General features: G+C 30.3%; 1 long non-coding RNA gene across 1 annotated transcript; it reads right to left on the reverse strand.

The window, feature by feature from the left end:
* Positions 1–1,779: 1,779 nt before the first annotated feature.
* LOC112693219 lies at positions 1,780–1,976 on the reverse strand. The gene is made up of 2 exons (XR_003149461.1): positions 1,903–1,976; positions 1,780–1,829 (listed from the first exon to the last, which is right to left on the reverse strand). It is a non-coding gene; the product is annotated as an uncharacterized LOC112693219 (long non-coding RNA).
* Positions 1,977–17,021: the final 15,045 nt, after the last annotated feature.

Below are 17,021 nucleotides of genomic sequence, written 5' to 3' on the forward strand. Positions count from 1 at the left end.
CGATTATCCGACGATTTTTCGTATGATACTCAACGCCCGTCAGACGCACTTTGCCGTTCAGTTCGGACTATTGCCCGTGACATTTATTGTTTTGCCGAGCGCGTGACGCGCATTTTCCCGCCTCTCTTCTTTTGTTTCACACGAAACCCGCGTACTGCACGACTATAACCTGTATTGACAAGTCAACTGATATACTTTGAATTTTCTTGACGTCGGTGGGCTTGGCACGGGGTATACCGTCGTCGGCGGGAAATCGCATGTGCTCCTTTCGCTGCACCGAACGAATAAACAAATAAGCCGATTACGCGGCAGCGGATAGCGATAAAAGGCGGCGACGTAATGAAATCATATACACGCAAACACACGCACACTTGTACGAAACAGTATCTACGGGCAGACATTAATTACTTAGAACTTTGAAATTTTGTACAAACAGAACCGTGATGTGGGTACGTTTTCAAAATGTTCCTGCGGTAAGGATTAAACATTTTTAAACACCCTTGCTCGATAGCTGCGACAGTTGTCCACCACAACCGTTCGTCCGTGGGATACCGACTACAAGCAACAAATGATTACCTCCGCTATATTATTCTGGTATCGCATGGTAAACAAAATACGGTGTACCACGTTAACGGTTGTGATATTGCATTTGCATAGGATACTATATACTGTTCTGTAAAGATATTTTTATTTGCTCACTAAATGCGCAGTCGACATAAGAAAAACCATTCTGTTTTTGCCAATAGAAAGATTAATTAACGCACGATTATTACGAATTCACTGAAGTGCGTCAGTTTCGTCGTGGAAAATCATTTTCATTATTCGTTTTGATTAAAATTTTACTTTTGGCAGTTAAAATAATGAACTATGTTTAGTGGAAAGGAAAAAACTTACATTCCCCTTTACTAATAAATAAGCTTCAATTAATGTGTTAACCTAGTGCATGTGACATTTTCAAAATCCAAGTCCTTTTCCATAAAGCTCTAGACAGCTAAACATTATTTATTTACAAAACAAAAAGAAAAAAGTCGTACGATAATAATACACATACATTTAATTATAAGTTTGTTGTTAGTTTATAGCGAAATAGTTAGTTCAGTAACAAACTTGGACTACGTTCAATTTCTAAATAATAATAAAATAAAATAATTTAAACTTTCTGATGTAATATTTAAATAGAAACATTCGTATAGAGTTCAAACACAAATGGTACACAAACAATTAAAGTGCTCTTTATATTTTTTTTTTTAACATCACATAATCATAAATCACAAAATTTATTGATTTACTATAGACATGTTTGGAACTGAAACATATTTATTAAGGTCCATATGTTATATATTCAAATGCTTTTATATTATACGATACAATAATTTCATATTTTGTATGATTGTTAATCAAACGGTTTATGAGAATGAAACAGGACAATTTATATTAATAAATAATATATGTAAAAGGGATTAATATTTCGGGTGAAATAAAACGCAGTAGTAACTGCGCGTATACATTTATATATTGTAGTAATTATTGGTTCGAAATTTATGGAGAAAAATCACTGATTACCGCCGGAGTCGATTGACAATGAATTCATGCACGTTAGACAGTGTACGGGTAGTAACGGAGCAAAAGGGAAAATTTAGACACTGAATGAAAACATTTATCGAAGTCCACGGTTTTTTATTTATCTTAAAAGAGCTGGATAGCAGGGTGAGTTTGTTGTGAGTAGTCTCGCTTTGTAGAACTTAGGGTACTTCTTATTTTTCTTCCACTATTTTTTTCTTTTTTTTTTTTGCAAAGAGATTTCGTCTTGTGTGGACTTTTCGGTGAATCTTAAGCATTATTTATGTAAATCAGGCCATTTGAACATTTTCTAAGATATTTTAAATTCAAGCTTGCACTTACAAAGTAGGTAGGCCGATAGAACGCACTGTGCAGGATCAAACAGTTTTCTTAACATCTGTTTATTTTTCCGTGGTATATCGAAATGATTTATATTAATATGAGACTAATAACAAACAAATAAATATATACATTTATGTATACATTATGCACGCATATAATATTATATTCACGCTTTACCGTGCTATGTTTCGTTGAACGGAACATTTAGGAATATTTTTTATTTTCCTCGAGGTGATAATCTGTGAACGCACAATAATATCATGACCGTATTATAGTAATTATTCTGATAAGTATCCACCGTTTGCCGTGTGATTTTATCTGACTCTCAACATACACAAACACGCCTCAATGGTAATGCACCGAGTTTCATATTATTTATTTATTTATTTATTTATTGATATTTATGCCCGTGGTGGAGTTAGAGTACAGCTTATTATTATATTCAGCATACATAAACATCTGACTTACGTACACCTATTAATATACACGGTATACATAATAGAAAATAAAATTAACTAAATTTAAGTAGATTAAAGATTATATCATATTAATGTTGCATCGTTATTCGAATAAATATTTAAAATTATTTTTACTGTTACACGAGCTACTAATATTCGATAAATTGGAAAACTCGGATTACAATTTTTCCCTTGAGGTTAGAATATACAAAAATGTCTAATGTTGAATCGTGGTACGTTGAACCAAACACTTTTTAATGTTGCCGGACAACATATTAACCATCATTAACCGTTGGTAGTTAATCGAATTTCTACAAAATCGATGTACCAATCACCATGTTGTGTGGTACGTTTGTGATGGAAATTGTAATCTACACAAACTGTTCTACTATACCAGTTGGACGGTGGAAATTACTCGGATCTTTTACATTAATAATAATTGTATATCATTCCTTGAATAATAAAAACGAATTATTTCACTTGACTGTAAAAGATAATGATACGATAATGTAAAAAAAAAAAAATAAAAAAAAAAATAAAAGGAAACAGAAAATAAACGAATAAAATTTCTCTCGTGTTATTACCACACGGTCTCGTGAGTTTCTATCGATTGTACGTCTAATTTATGGGGAAATTGATTACACTTGTTTTTATTTTGGTAGTAAAACAACAAACATAAATAACCAAACTTTATTTCGATAAGAAAATATTTTGATCGATTTCATTCGAATTACTCATTTTACTATACATGTTTTGATATTGCACTTAATTGTAAAATATTGTTCAACTATTCTTCCAACTCATTTTGAAAATTAAAATAAAAAAAAAAAGTAAAAACATATATACATATGATTTTTCTACCAAAGGTTATGTGAATAATTTATGATACAATAAATATTCGCTCGCAATGTTGAAGTTTTTATTTATTATTTGGAATATTAAATTTGCTATTTATGAAACAAAAAAATAAAATATTTGTTTGTAAACTGTAGTATTAACAAAAAATATACATTTTTTAGAAATTGATTTTGTTTTAGTTTATGACATTTTTAGTATATTTGCAATAAAATGTTTTGTTCCATATTAATAACATGACGATGTTACTGGAAAAAAGTCCATTTTTCATGAAAATTATTCAAATTATATTTAAAAAAATCTGAAAAATACGACAAACATTTAGTATACATACCTTCATAAAAGCAATTTGTACATTCTTCTACAAATCCATAAAGAATAATTTTTAATTATATTAACGTTTAGATGTTCGTATGATTTCATATGTGAATGAGAATTTGTGTGTGAATGTTTTAAAAAACAAATAAATGATTTTTACTTACATTTCACGCCTTAATATGGCATTCCAATTTGAACACAAAACATCTAATTAGCTGACAAAATTTGGTTTTAAAATGTTGTCAAGTGACCATGACCGTTCCGGAATGATAATGGTGACCTTGACGTTGACTGGCTTTGATTGATTAAGAGAGAAAGGACGTCTGTAAAGAAGATTGATGTAACCGGTAGCCATCAGAGCCTGTTTAGAAAAGGAATATTAATAAAAGAAGAGAGGTTCGGGGGAAGACAAAAAAATAAGAATAAAAATAAAATATATACGTGGAAGTGCATATACTGTACTCCTGTATAGCGCCTGAATTTCTCATCTAAAACTCCCTAAGGTCCTTTTTGAAATGTTTATTCTAGAAAATCATTAATTCTCACTTGTCTTGTTAAATTTCACGAACAAAAACACGTTTACCCTCAGTGGCCGAAATTTTTATTCACAAATACGTACCACAAGGACATAAAATAAAAAACACCCGATAAAACGATTTATGAATAATACTATCATGTGAATCTTATTTGCCAGTAGTGAAGCACATAGAAGAAGGTACCGTCGTAAAAACTATTTTCGATTTGTACCAAAAACAGTAAAATACTAAGTTATAAGGACGAAAACGAGATAATAACGAATAAATAGTAATAATAATATCGAAAGACGCGACTTAAAGCGTCACAGCGACGCAATAATACAGTATAAATCTCATCACAATCTTGTGCGCACGCACAGATTTCACGTCTCATAGGTGTACGCGTACAGGTGTACAGAATGAATGCACCAACACGTATATACACACACGTATAATAGCCGGTACTGAACTGTAGTGATTAATACAGTAATATTTGATCTCTAAGGCGGAGAGTACGATATTTTTCTTTTTTTTTCTTATCAACGGTGGACAAGAGGGACGTTGAACCTAGGCTCACACTGGACGGGTATAGACAACAAAACAATGGAAATAAAATGAGTTTAGTGGTAGGTAAAGTGAGAACGTAAACGGTATGCAAGGACACATGAAATTTATTTTCCGAATAAACTCTACGAGAAAGACTTCTGGCGGTGGACCGATATTTCGGGTTGATGTATAAAAATAAATTACGTAAACAAATGAATACAATATCGACATCGAGGACTGGAACCTATAGAATTGTTCGGTTCCGGTTTCTGTTTTGGTTGTTTAATTAATTTTTTAAGGTTTCCGGTTTCGGTTTCGGTTTTTTAAAAGAGTAAGGGTTCTAGAACTGGTTAATTCTGATTATTAGAGATTTATTAAAAAATAATATGAAATTATTTATTTATTCTTGTTTAAATTGTAATTGTTTTATTTCATGAAAATAGAAGGTATTATGAATAGTTAAAAAAAAATAATTATAAATATTTTAAATATATATATTGTATCAACCTATTATATTTCTTTGAATTAGGTTAAGTTATTTTATTCCAACACAGTAATAATTTGTAAAATATTTTGTAATCTTGTGAAATATAATAATTTGATGAAATAAATATCTTCAATTTAAAATTTAATTTTAATTAGGAATCTAAGTTAATACTGGCTACTGTTGTAGATACAAATTTGTATAAACATTAATTATATTTAGTACTTAATAGACAAGATAGATGATCTACTAATTTTAAATTGTAATATATTAATAAACATACAAAAATAATAATAATAATATTACAAATTTACTTATTATATAACATTACAATACTACAGTTACAACACAAAATAATAAAAACATAAAATGATTTGACTTTTATTTTTCTGAACCGACAAATGGACAAACAAAATAGTCATTACCATAGTTTCACTAGTCTAAATAACTGACCTAAATTAACCCTTTTATAATTAAGATTACGGTTACGGTTACGGTTTTTCATTTTTGGAAATAAAGGTTCCGGTATCAGTTACGGTTTCTAAATTTTAAAAGTTAACCGGTTCCAGTACCGGTTACGGTTCTAGTCCCTGGTCGACATAGTATTTTACGCATAAAATGTGAACATGGTATTGCCATACCGTACGGAACAGAAATCATCAATGCATCGGTATCATAACGTGCACGCGCAGGAGCATCGTTTTCCCACGAGACGTTTATCGGCGGAAAAAATAATCATAACGAAACCATTATCCTCGAATCATTAGTAGTTCGATATTTAAATATCGGCCAATTACCGTTCTGTACACATTGCACACCGTTCTCGTGTCCCGTGAACGTGCTATTTCCGCAGTAATCGGTGTACTGCAATGTTCGTGTCGCCACTAGGTAAGCGCGCCCGCAGAATAAAATCCCACCCGGGGCAAGACTAAAAAATTCTAAAGGCCAAAACAACGTTTATCTAAAAATAGATGAGAACAAAATCGAATATCATAGAAATCGGTACTTGGGAGAATTCATAGTTTTAAGCAAATGCAGTCATGTGTAATCATTGTACACTAATAAATACGTTCATGATTATACGTTTTACATTATCTAAAAATATAATAAATTTTACTAAACTTCATAAATGTGTCTCAATAAAACTATTTTGTAATTGATATGCATGGTATTAAATTAACAATAGTTTTAAAACCAAATTTCCCAGTTGGGACAACGGCCTTTTTGCCCCCCCCCTCTCTTGAACGCGCGTATGCTACCAGGAAGTGCATATGTGACGTCCACCTACGCTTGTGATCGGATCCATCTGCGTGGCGATCGAGTGCCGACGACGTATGGAAATATTTAAAAAAAATGTCCCACTCGTCGTTAGCGTCCCTTCGACGTTGACGATAAAACGGAATACATTTCCCGAGATACGTCTTAGTTCGCGCAGCAAAAACAACGGGATCGCGTAGAGCTGTAATACCTTACGGATTCATCCGACGTATATCATTACGATGTAACGGTGAACGTATAGTGTTCAAAGAGGAACCCAATAATTAAAATTTACTGGCTGCGATCCGTTTCCGTTGAGTATTACCCCCAAAACGCTTATTGTACTGTGAGTAAAACGTACGTTAGGACGAAATGTCGTATCTGCTTGATCGTACAGGATCTACTCGCGACTAGGGTTCTGAGTGAGTTGTGCTAGGAACAACGATACACAATTTAACGTTTGGGATGTCCCAACGATTGAGCGCCGAAAATCAAGCACGGTAGACAAATGTGTGAACACGAGGAAAAAACTTTTACAATCATATTGATTTGAGTTGGATTTTTTCTTACCTTGATAAATTAACAGAAGTCAACTTGTCCAGGTCTACATATATATATATATATAAAAAACTATGAGTAAAATTCCGATTTTAGGTGGCTAGAAATATTTCTTTTATTAATTATGAATTTTATTTTATATTAAATATGCATTGAATCGTATATTAATTGTTTTTGTTTAAATATTATTGTCTATGATTATTCATATGCTTTTTATTATAGTTAATATTATTTAATTTCTATGCCCAAAAGTCTCGCGTATAATTTTCCTTGTGCCCTCAGTTGTTTTTCGTTAATTTATTGCCTATGCAATATAGTTTCGCGTTCAATTACCTCAACAAATCTAAATTACTTAGAAATAATTTTCTTTCCGGTTCGCTCTTTTTTAGAATATTGCTCAGCCTTTTGGAATCCTCATCAGTCTACATTAACAATCAAATTAAAACGTATTCAGAATCGGCTTTTACGTGTACTCGCATGTAAACCAAGCAAAATAGGTACATATATTGAAAATCTAGCATTTTAATATTGTTTCACTGGAAAATAAAAGAAAAATATTACGATATGTTTTGATAACATAATTTAATTATCAAATTGATTGTCCCGAATCACTGTCTCAAATAGCTTTTAATGTCCCTCCTACTGTATTCATTATAACATTACGATTTTTTCAACGATAGTCCAATCAGGTTAAAATCTGTACTGTTATTATAAATAATTACTTGCATTAATTAATCGATAAACATACGATCATACAGTTTGTATAGTAATTTGGTTATTGTGCATTATTTTCTGTAAGTGATTTGTTTATTATCGATGAATACACAAAATACCGTCCACAGATCGATAACATAGTTCACACGCACATCGGTGATACGCGTTTTATGCTCATGCACACATAATACAGGTATGTTACAACGTGGCGTATTGGCGTTATATCATTTACAAATGTACGCGAATCAATATGGAATCCGTCGATGATTTGTAATCGTACGTAATCGCGTGCACTAAGAATAATACTATATGGACCCGGTGAATAAATCAAGAAGAATGGCCATCGTTATAAATGCATAAGGAATACGAATATAGAAATCGGGGCGTATGGAAAACCAACAATTTTGAATATTTCAACCGATTCCACCACTGTGGATCGATCGTGTGGATCCTGTTTTCAGTGATTTTTCACTTGACCGTCGGCTTGAACATTCAAATTTAGTTCAAATAGTTACTGTGTAATAATAATTATAACGTGTGTACGCGAAGTTGACGGCTGGGATATTGTTACTACGAATCACACGGCTGACACGACCGTGAAAATAGTACATCATGATAATGTTTATAATTTGTAATGTAATACTTTCGTTGTTACATCATTATTGAAAGTCTGTAACGACTGTAAATGTAAATTTACGACGCACGTGATTATTATGCTAACGAATAAAGGCACTTTTATAAAACGATATATTGTGAATAAAACAAACTTTTCGGTTTTCGCAGTACCGCGGTAATAATAATACAGTAAAACCTGTCTAAAATGGAACCTGAATAATATGGTAACCTGTCATTTATGGAAAAATGATTAGGTTCCGGCAACTATGATACATTTTGAAATACATCATGCCTCGAGTAAAATGTAACTTGTCTAACATGGAAATGGAAATAATATTTTTATCATGTACCTGTTTATTCATGGAAATACCTATTTTGAAAATTATCACTTAATCAATATAATCTATATTGATTAGGATTATTTGGTTTCACTACATTTATTTTTTTCGTTAGTGTTGTAACTTTTAGTAGTATTTTGTATTTATAACGCCTTGGATTGCATAAAGTTTTTTATTTATTTTTTTATTTTTTATTACATAACTCAGTATTTCAAAAATCAATAAATGTTTAACTTTGAATGAAAAATTGAAATTAATTTACTGAAAAAGATAAATTACCAGTAATTTATAAGTATATAATTTTTAACTACACATGTATAATAAAAAGTTAGTAAAATGTAATAAATAATAAAAAAGTATGTATGAAATAAAAAATATTTATTGTAACTTTTTTTTTATCGACCTGTATTAAATGGAAACCTGGTAAAGCGGAAAAAATATTTGGTCCCGACCGTTTCCATATTATGCACGTTTTACTGTATCCAAAAACATAATAAAACATATAACATATAAACATATAACATAAAACATATAACAAAACGGACTAACGATTTTGAACAAAACGTGAACACTTATACGATTAAGATTTGTGATCAATTTTTATCCCGTTTCTTGTGATCAAAACACGGTTTACGAATATTGATCTAAATAAAAATAAAAAATAATAGTAATAATCAGATGACTATTACACAACTACGTAATCTCGTTTATGAAGATTATGATAAAGACGACAATGCGTAAAAAAATTACCTGTTACAAAATTAATTTACACACGGACGTACATGGTAATGGTAATAATTGTTTCTGAATTTACCATAAATCATTGTTTAACATAATCTTTGACCGTGTATCACTATATTTGTATAAATTATGCACGGCAACCGATTAGTTATGAAAACGAATAATATAGTCAACTAGACTTGCGTTACTTGTCGTCGAGTGTTGGTCACGCGGGTTTTGAAAAAATTTGTTTTTTCTATTAAATCAGCCATGTAAAACATAATTTATGCACACACATAAAATCCGCGGACAAACACTACAAATCCAATTAGGTTCGCAGCTCGAACGCGACGTCAGCATGAAGAAAAATAATCTACATTAAATCGTACACTCGCAGTGCCCGTGAAATATGAAATGTTCAACACAACGATGTGCCATTCATATTATATCACTATCGTAATTGATCACTGTCACATCGTGTCCGCCAAACCGGAAAAAATTGCATTAAACTTTTGAGAATTTTATCAGCTGACTGAGATGAACAAATTGTTATTTTAATAACGTCGTACGTGTTCACGCATGCACAGTTTATAGCTCTGAAATCTAACGTTTCGGCGATTCTCGTCGATTTACGAATTGCCAACCACGTGTGATGTTTTTGAATAAGTAAAACGAAAAGAACGAGTGAATATGTTTTTATAAGCCGCGTAACAGTGGTACTTAACCAATGGCTCTCGTAGATACTATGTTGTATACATTTATAAAGTAAAACGATCCATAAACTTGCACAAATTTCCAAAATTTCTAAAGTCTCCATGCTCAATCTGATTAATAAATAATTGCCCGATGTCATTGTGATTATTTATATTCTTATGTGCATTACGGCCCGGTCAAAGATAATCGTTTAATAAAGTAACCTGCAGAAGTAAAAAAGGATGATCATCGTGTATATAAAAAAAAAAAAATAAAAAAAATATATATAATAGTGTATAATAATATTTACAAAATCACATTATATAAACGTACAATAATTTACTTTACAATTTCTTCGATGATGATGAATAATGTTTATATGTTTTTTTTTTGTACATATATTTCAGTAAATCTAACTACAGAAATGAAATAATATGTACGCACTGGTATGTTATTTATTTATTTTTGTTCCATAAATAAATTATGCGTACGAATTTTTGTTTATGTTTTTTTTTTTCTTTTCATTATTTACGTAAGATAAATTATTTTCGCTGTACATTTACAGGACCATAAAATTTAATTTTGTTTTTCAATAATTGCTGACGGAATAATACTTATATTTTTTTAATATACGCCCATCATTTTTCATTATTAATAACGCTTGTAACGTTTCCGTCGCTCCATTATAAGACACATTGTGGTTTTTATCAGCATCGACTTGTGCTGGTTTTTTAATAAGTTTCGATATTAATTAAAGAAGAAAGTTATAAATTCAAAGAGATCCCAATCAGTTATTAATGATGACCATAAACTGCTCTGTACGTAATTGTGCTTATAATAATATTACATTATATTTGTTATTTATACTGACATTTTTTACTCTTATTATTAATACAATATTACATCGTCATATTCCGTATACACAGGGTAAACGATAACTTTACACCCAATAGTATTATTAACTATAAGCGTACCATAATGTTGTAGATTTTATAAATGATAGCCAGTGCAGCTGCGATATGAATTGTCTTAGAGGAACCATTATCGTTACTAATATAGTATTAGTTTTAATTCAAACCCGTTATCAATAACGGTCAACACATGTATTAGCATACTTATATACATATGTAGATTTTTCGTTAATTGCCAAATATAGTGTACAACTCTAAACGTATATGTATCAAAGCAAACAACGCCCCTCCTTTTGATTTGAAACAAGGCACGATGAATTTCAGTCCGTCTATTCGAATTTGAAAATCTAATTTACATAATATTGTATATCAAAGCGGACTAATAATACGTATTCAATTCCCCACGTATTATTCGAAAAATAAAATATAAAAAAGATCTCTATGCTCACACACACTTTGTTTCACTTCATACACAGGTGCCTACTTCTCGACACGTAATAACCAATAATCAAACCAGTTTGAAATTAAATGTTTCATTGTCTGCTTGTGTGTGTCCGTGTGCGTATGTGTGAGAGAGTATGTGTACATTTAAAAATGGAAAAAATATCTTTTCATCTAATCACAAACGACGGTAATGACAGTAGCCATTACGGACGTGGGCGTGTCTTGTATTCCAGTATTAGGGTTGTTCGTGAAACTGGTTATTATTTAGCTTTTATAAATAGTTTAAACATTTATGTCCTATTCATTTTACGAATAGGCTTAAAAACCTTTATTTTAAAACTGTCATCAATCGTATGGACCCCAACTGTTGTCTACGTCATTATTATATATACGTTAGTTTTTAATAGTTATATCAATTGTTATTCATAAAAATTACATTATAATACCTAAGCAAGTAAATATTTTTATTTTTCCATAATATACACTTCATCCTCATCATGGTGATTTAATTCCATCGGAAATGTTTGCAATTTTAATACGATATAAACGTTTTACACTAACGAAATCTTTGGATTGAGTACACAATAGCATGTTAATTACATTAATACGAAAAACTCGAACTGAACAAAACCAATAATTTCAATAAAAAAGGATAATTTTTGAGCAGCTTGAAATCTTTAAATAAAATGTTAAAATTACGGCTTTATAATAACGATTTATTGGAGCCGAAATATATTAGGTCACAAACAGTACATATATAGAATTTTATAACGTGTAATTGCGAACTGTTATACATTCCAAAGGTATTAAATATTTTTATTTTCATTTTTAATAAAATCTAATATTAGGAATCCAGAAATTAATCGACTAAATAATTATGAACCAGACGGTTTAAATAATTCTATATAACCGGTGTTTAAGAGCATTGCATAATCAACCGAGTGTTTGAGAGTAAATCACACTTTCATATAATAAATAAAGTAAATTAATCTTCATCGGAATGGAATCGGAATTAATTATCTTTAGCAATACTAAATTTTATAATAGACGTGGACATAATTGAATTCATACAAGAAGAAAACAGCAACCCCGTATAGTACATTTCATTCGTTTATTCTGCAGAATAATACTCGTGTTTTCACCCGTATGGATATAATTTAACAACTGTAGATTCGAAAAACGCAAGTTTTGTTGATGGCTATACACGAAACATCTTAAATAATATAAGTTAGTTACAAGTAACTTATAACTAAGCGTCGTTGGTGGTAAAACATTGCTTGTTAGCAGTGATTATATCACATTGTTTTCCTCTCCGTCTCAATTGTATTAAACTCTGATTACTAGAATGTGTATGACCGCTTTGCTGTCGTAAATTCAATGCTGTTCACCACGTTGCCTCTTATTTTCGTTCAGCTCCCCGGGGAAATTGTGAGCAGTTCAATATTTATCTTTTTAGATCAGCAACAATTTTCATCCCCTCCGCGCATTCATAGTGTATATATATTTTAAAGTCGTTCGTATATGATGACGATGACTCTTTATCATATATTATATAATTGTGTCCGAAAATTACTCATAAATATCCTAGCTTTTCCTTTTTCTTTTTTTTTCTCGATAATTTATCGCATCGTTTTGGCCGTACCGTTTTTGGCCCGGTGCCCTTATTCCCGATTTTTTTGTAAAATAATTGCCTCGAGTTGAATAGCCCTTGTCTGTGCGACGCTTTATTTAACCTAACCTGTAGCATGAAGTGCAATTACACCATGTTATATAGCTACTAAATTGTAAAATTTGAACAAATTCTACCCGTTGTCAGTCACCATTCTTATATTATAGTTTATAAAATGCTTAACTTACTCGTTTGTACCGGTGTTGTGAATTAAACAAATTTCAGTATTGAGATATGATGCGTTCCATAAAACAGTGTTTCACAAATAGTTATGTTTTAGACACTTAAGATACTTATTTTAATGAAAACTCTGTTAATATATTAAAATAACTACTCTTTCGGATGGCCTAGAATGGAGAGGAATAAAATTATTTTAAAGTACTTTTGAGTTTTACGTAAAGACTGAAAAACAAATAATTATAATAATAATAATGGGAATTCTATTAACTACACCATTAAAAATATGAAATATTAATGAACGTCGCTGTAAGTTATACGGTATTGCTTTTTTGTCTTTAAATAAAACACAATGCATAACTAATTATGTGATTTTCGGTCTATTGTAGCTACTCCAATTAATTTCAATTATACATTTTACTTTCATTAAACATTCAGATTTTCATTTTTCAGTTTAATTATTCACATTATAATACTACGATTGATTAGAGATAATATCCGTCATATTATGGTATCTACTGTTGTACATTGTGCTTTATCATATAAATACCATAACGCATTAACCCAAAAGTTGTCGTCTAAACTCGAAAATAAAACCAAAAAATGAGTTTCTCTCATACACAAATAAATGGTAGAACTGTTTGCACGTTAGTGTGTTTTAAGATGATAATAATAATAATGTTTTAATATGATTCTTCAGCAGTAAATTGACAGTTTGTATATTAATACAGCTACAACCAGATAGACATGTATTGAACAAACTTTCAGTTTTGTATTCGATTTGACAGACAATAGTTGTATTAAAAACTGGCTCTAAAAAAGGGAATGTACTGAATTAATTTAAAATCCTTGCATGTTGACTTTCAACGGTATAAATTTACCACATAATAAGATAAATCGAATAAATCTTATCGGATCGAGGTCAACATTTACATCGAAAACATTCAAAAAAACATCGACTAGATTATTCAAATGCTAAATACAACTACATTGTGAAGCCTATATAATAAAATAATTGATCGTTTCATGCGTTCGACTTGCAGAACAGAAAATCGAAAAACACTAAATACCTGCTTTATACAAGCAAACACGTGCGCGTTTATGTGCGGTGTACAAATGCAATTTTCTTTGGGTTTAGAAATTTAATAATAATAATAATAATAATAATAATAACAATAATAACGATAATATTTTAGTATTATGCTTTGTAAGTATTTTCAGCTCGATAGCGTACAGTTATAATAGCACGATATAATAATTATTATTAAAATTTAAAAGAGTTTTTTTCCTAACCATATTATTATTTAATTTTTCATAATAGGCACTGTATACCCACATAAAAAAAAAAATAATCGTATAAGGTAATATGCTGATAACTTTATTTTATGAGGGTATATTCATTTTACGACACTCGTCATAATTTTATAAATCTTCTAAAGATTATTTTCATATACCGTACACGTTTTCAACTTATTATGTTGCACGGGTACTTTTATTATATATTATTACCAATATTAAATATTATTTATGTTTATGTAGGTAGTCGGTAAAATCTTAATTACATTATGAGCACGTCGAAATTGTGTTTAAAAAAAAATTTCAAACCAATATATTGATATATAAATATATAAAGTATATATATTATATAATATTATAATATAATAATATATTATAATATATATAATATATTAATATATATATATTTATATTTCAATTTACGGAGATAAAACTTTTTTTTTTGTTTTTAATATTCTACAAAACACTCTAATCCACTGTACAGAACGGTTTGAGCATGTTATGTAGAAAGACGAAGCAGACGCACTGAGAGGTGTCATGAAAATTAATGTATAACGGAAAGAAAGGTGAGGATGGCAGAGAAACATAATGTTGAACAGGATTGAGGATGACATATGGGTAGCTAATATGTGTGTGTGTGTTTGTGCGTACATGAAAAAAAGGTGGAAGACCAGTCCGTGTTGATTTGGTAGACGAGGGTGTCCGATTGGGGATAGTTGTGAGATAATATAAATGTTTAATGGGTGGGTGAGAGTGGAAGAAGAATACTATAATATACAATTGAATCATAATAATCGTAATAACAAAAAAGCAGTGTAAATAGGCAACTTTTGAAATGAATCAAACATTAATAAAACTACAGTTTACACAAAGCCACCGTTTACACAAAACTTATACCAATGCTTTAATAAATAAAATTAAATTAATGTATAACAATTTATGTAATAAGAAAATGCGTTGAATTTTACTCGGTAAATACCGAGGGGAACATGGTCGTTTCATTACATTGCTAAAATTTATAATTAATGTGAGTACACATTGAAAGTACATATTTAGTGCAATATTATTCCGTCTCGGGAAACGAACCGTTCTTACATTATTATGTAGGTATACCATAACTGTAACGTACAGAGTACTAATGTACAAGTGTGATCATTATTCCTGATATATATTCATTTATTTATTTAACATTTTAGTATTTTACACCCTAGGAGAGAAAGAAATTATTAATTATATTTATATAACGTTTTAAGACTGTTCCAGGTATCGATGCATGTTGACCGTGAACAATAAACATCATATAATAAGTCTTTAACCGCGTGATTATACCCTATATTTAACTATTCATACATATATTAATGGTTTATTAACATTATCGTAAAAAAAATCTATACTTAAGTACATCACTACAACATAACAACTTTAGGTTTAACAGTCCGAATATTTTATGTAATTATTTCTAACTAAATTAGAGTAAAAAAGTTGTAGATAATGAGCGGTTATATTTTATATACCTGGTATTTTAAGACTGTTTCGTTTTAAGAGTTTAGGCCGGTCGAGCTTATTAACTATTAATTTATGGATACGTCTACGTATTGCCGTGCTGGTTCTATAGCGTTGGGATTCGATATTTTATAGCTATGCGTCTTCATATCTAATTTTCTCAGCATATCGATTTTATAGGCACAACCATCATTAAGAAACAAAATCTTTTTTGAATGTTGTTAAGTTTATTTTCCGTCAGTTCGACTCGAGTTTGGTTCTATATTTGTATGCAATTAGAACGAACGTAAGTGTATTTTATAATGGTATATTATTATGGTATATTTAAAATTTATTGTTTAAACACAAAATACTAAACGATTTTCACAACATAATGTCACTGCATCACTGGAATATTTAAATATACACTCAAATATATACGCATAGAGGAGATATTCATCAATATTTTATCATTTCAAAAGAACAATATGATTATTATTCATATGCGATTGGTGATCTTGACTGCATGACATTGATATCGGAGAACATGCACAACACTGCATAAGAGTATTATTTTAACAGACCGTAGATTATATCAACAATCGATGAAATCTCTAAAACTCGAAAAACGAAAAACCTCTGAGACATTATATCTGAATAATTGTTCATTTTTACTTTTAATATGCCATCATAAGCTATTCATCAAATGAATCATTAAAACAAACATTGTCAAATACGGATGTGAACTTGAGTTTTTAATTATTCTATATGTTAATGATTGATTTCATGTTAAATACTGTTGCCATTGTTAACCTATCATTGTTTTATGGTAAGGCATTATATTTTTAATCGAACGTAAATACAAACCGTACATAAAACAGTGTGTAAAAAAAAAGACCCAGCTGATGAATTGTTTCGAAAACATGTTTTGGTCGGTTATACTATGAATTATCTTCTCACGTATAACTCCAGGTTACGCGGAGTACCAAAATGTATTCGCTATTTATTGGCGCAGCGGTGTCAATGCAAAATCGTACGCAGGGATTAGTCGACAGGCCATGGGACAAGA

Source organism: Sipha flava, unplaced genomic scaffold, assembly GCF_003268045.1.
Source record: "Sipha flava isolate LNK unplaced genomic scaffold, YSA_version1 82_pilon_pilon, whole genome shotgun sequence".
Lineage (NCBI taxonomy): Eukaryota > Metazoa > Arthropoda > Insecta > Hemiptera > Aphididae > Sipha > Sipha flava.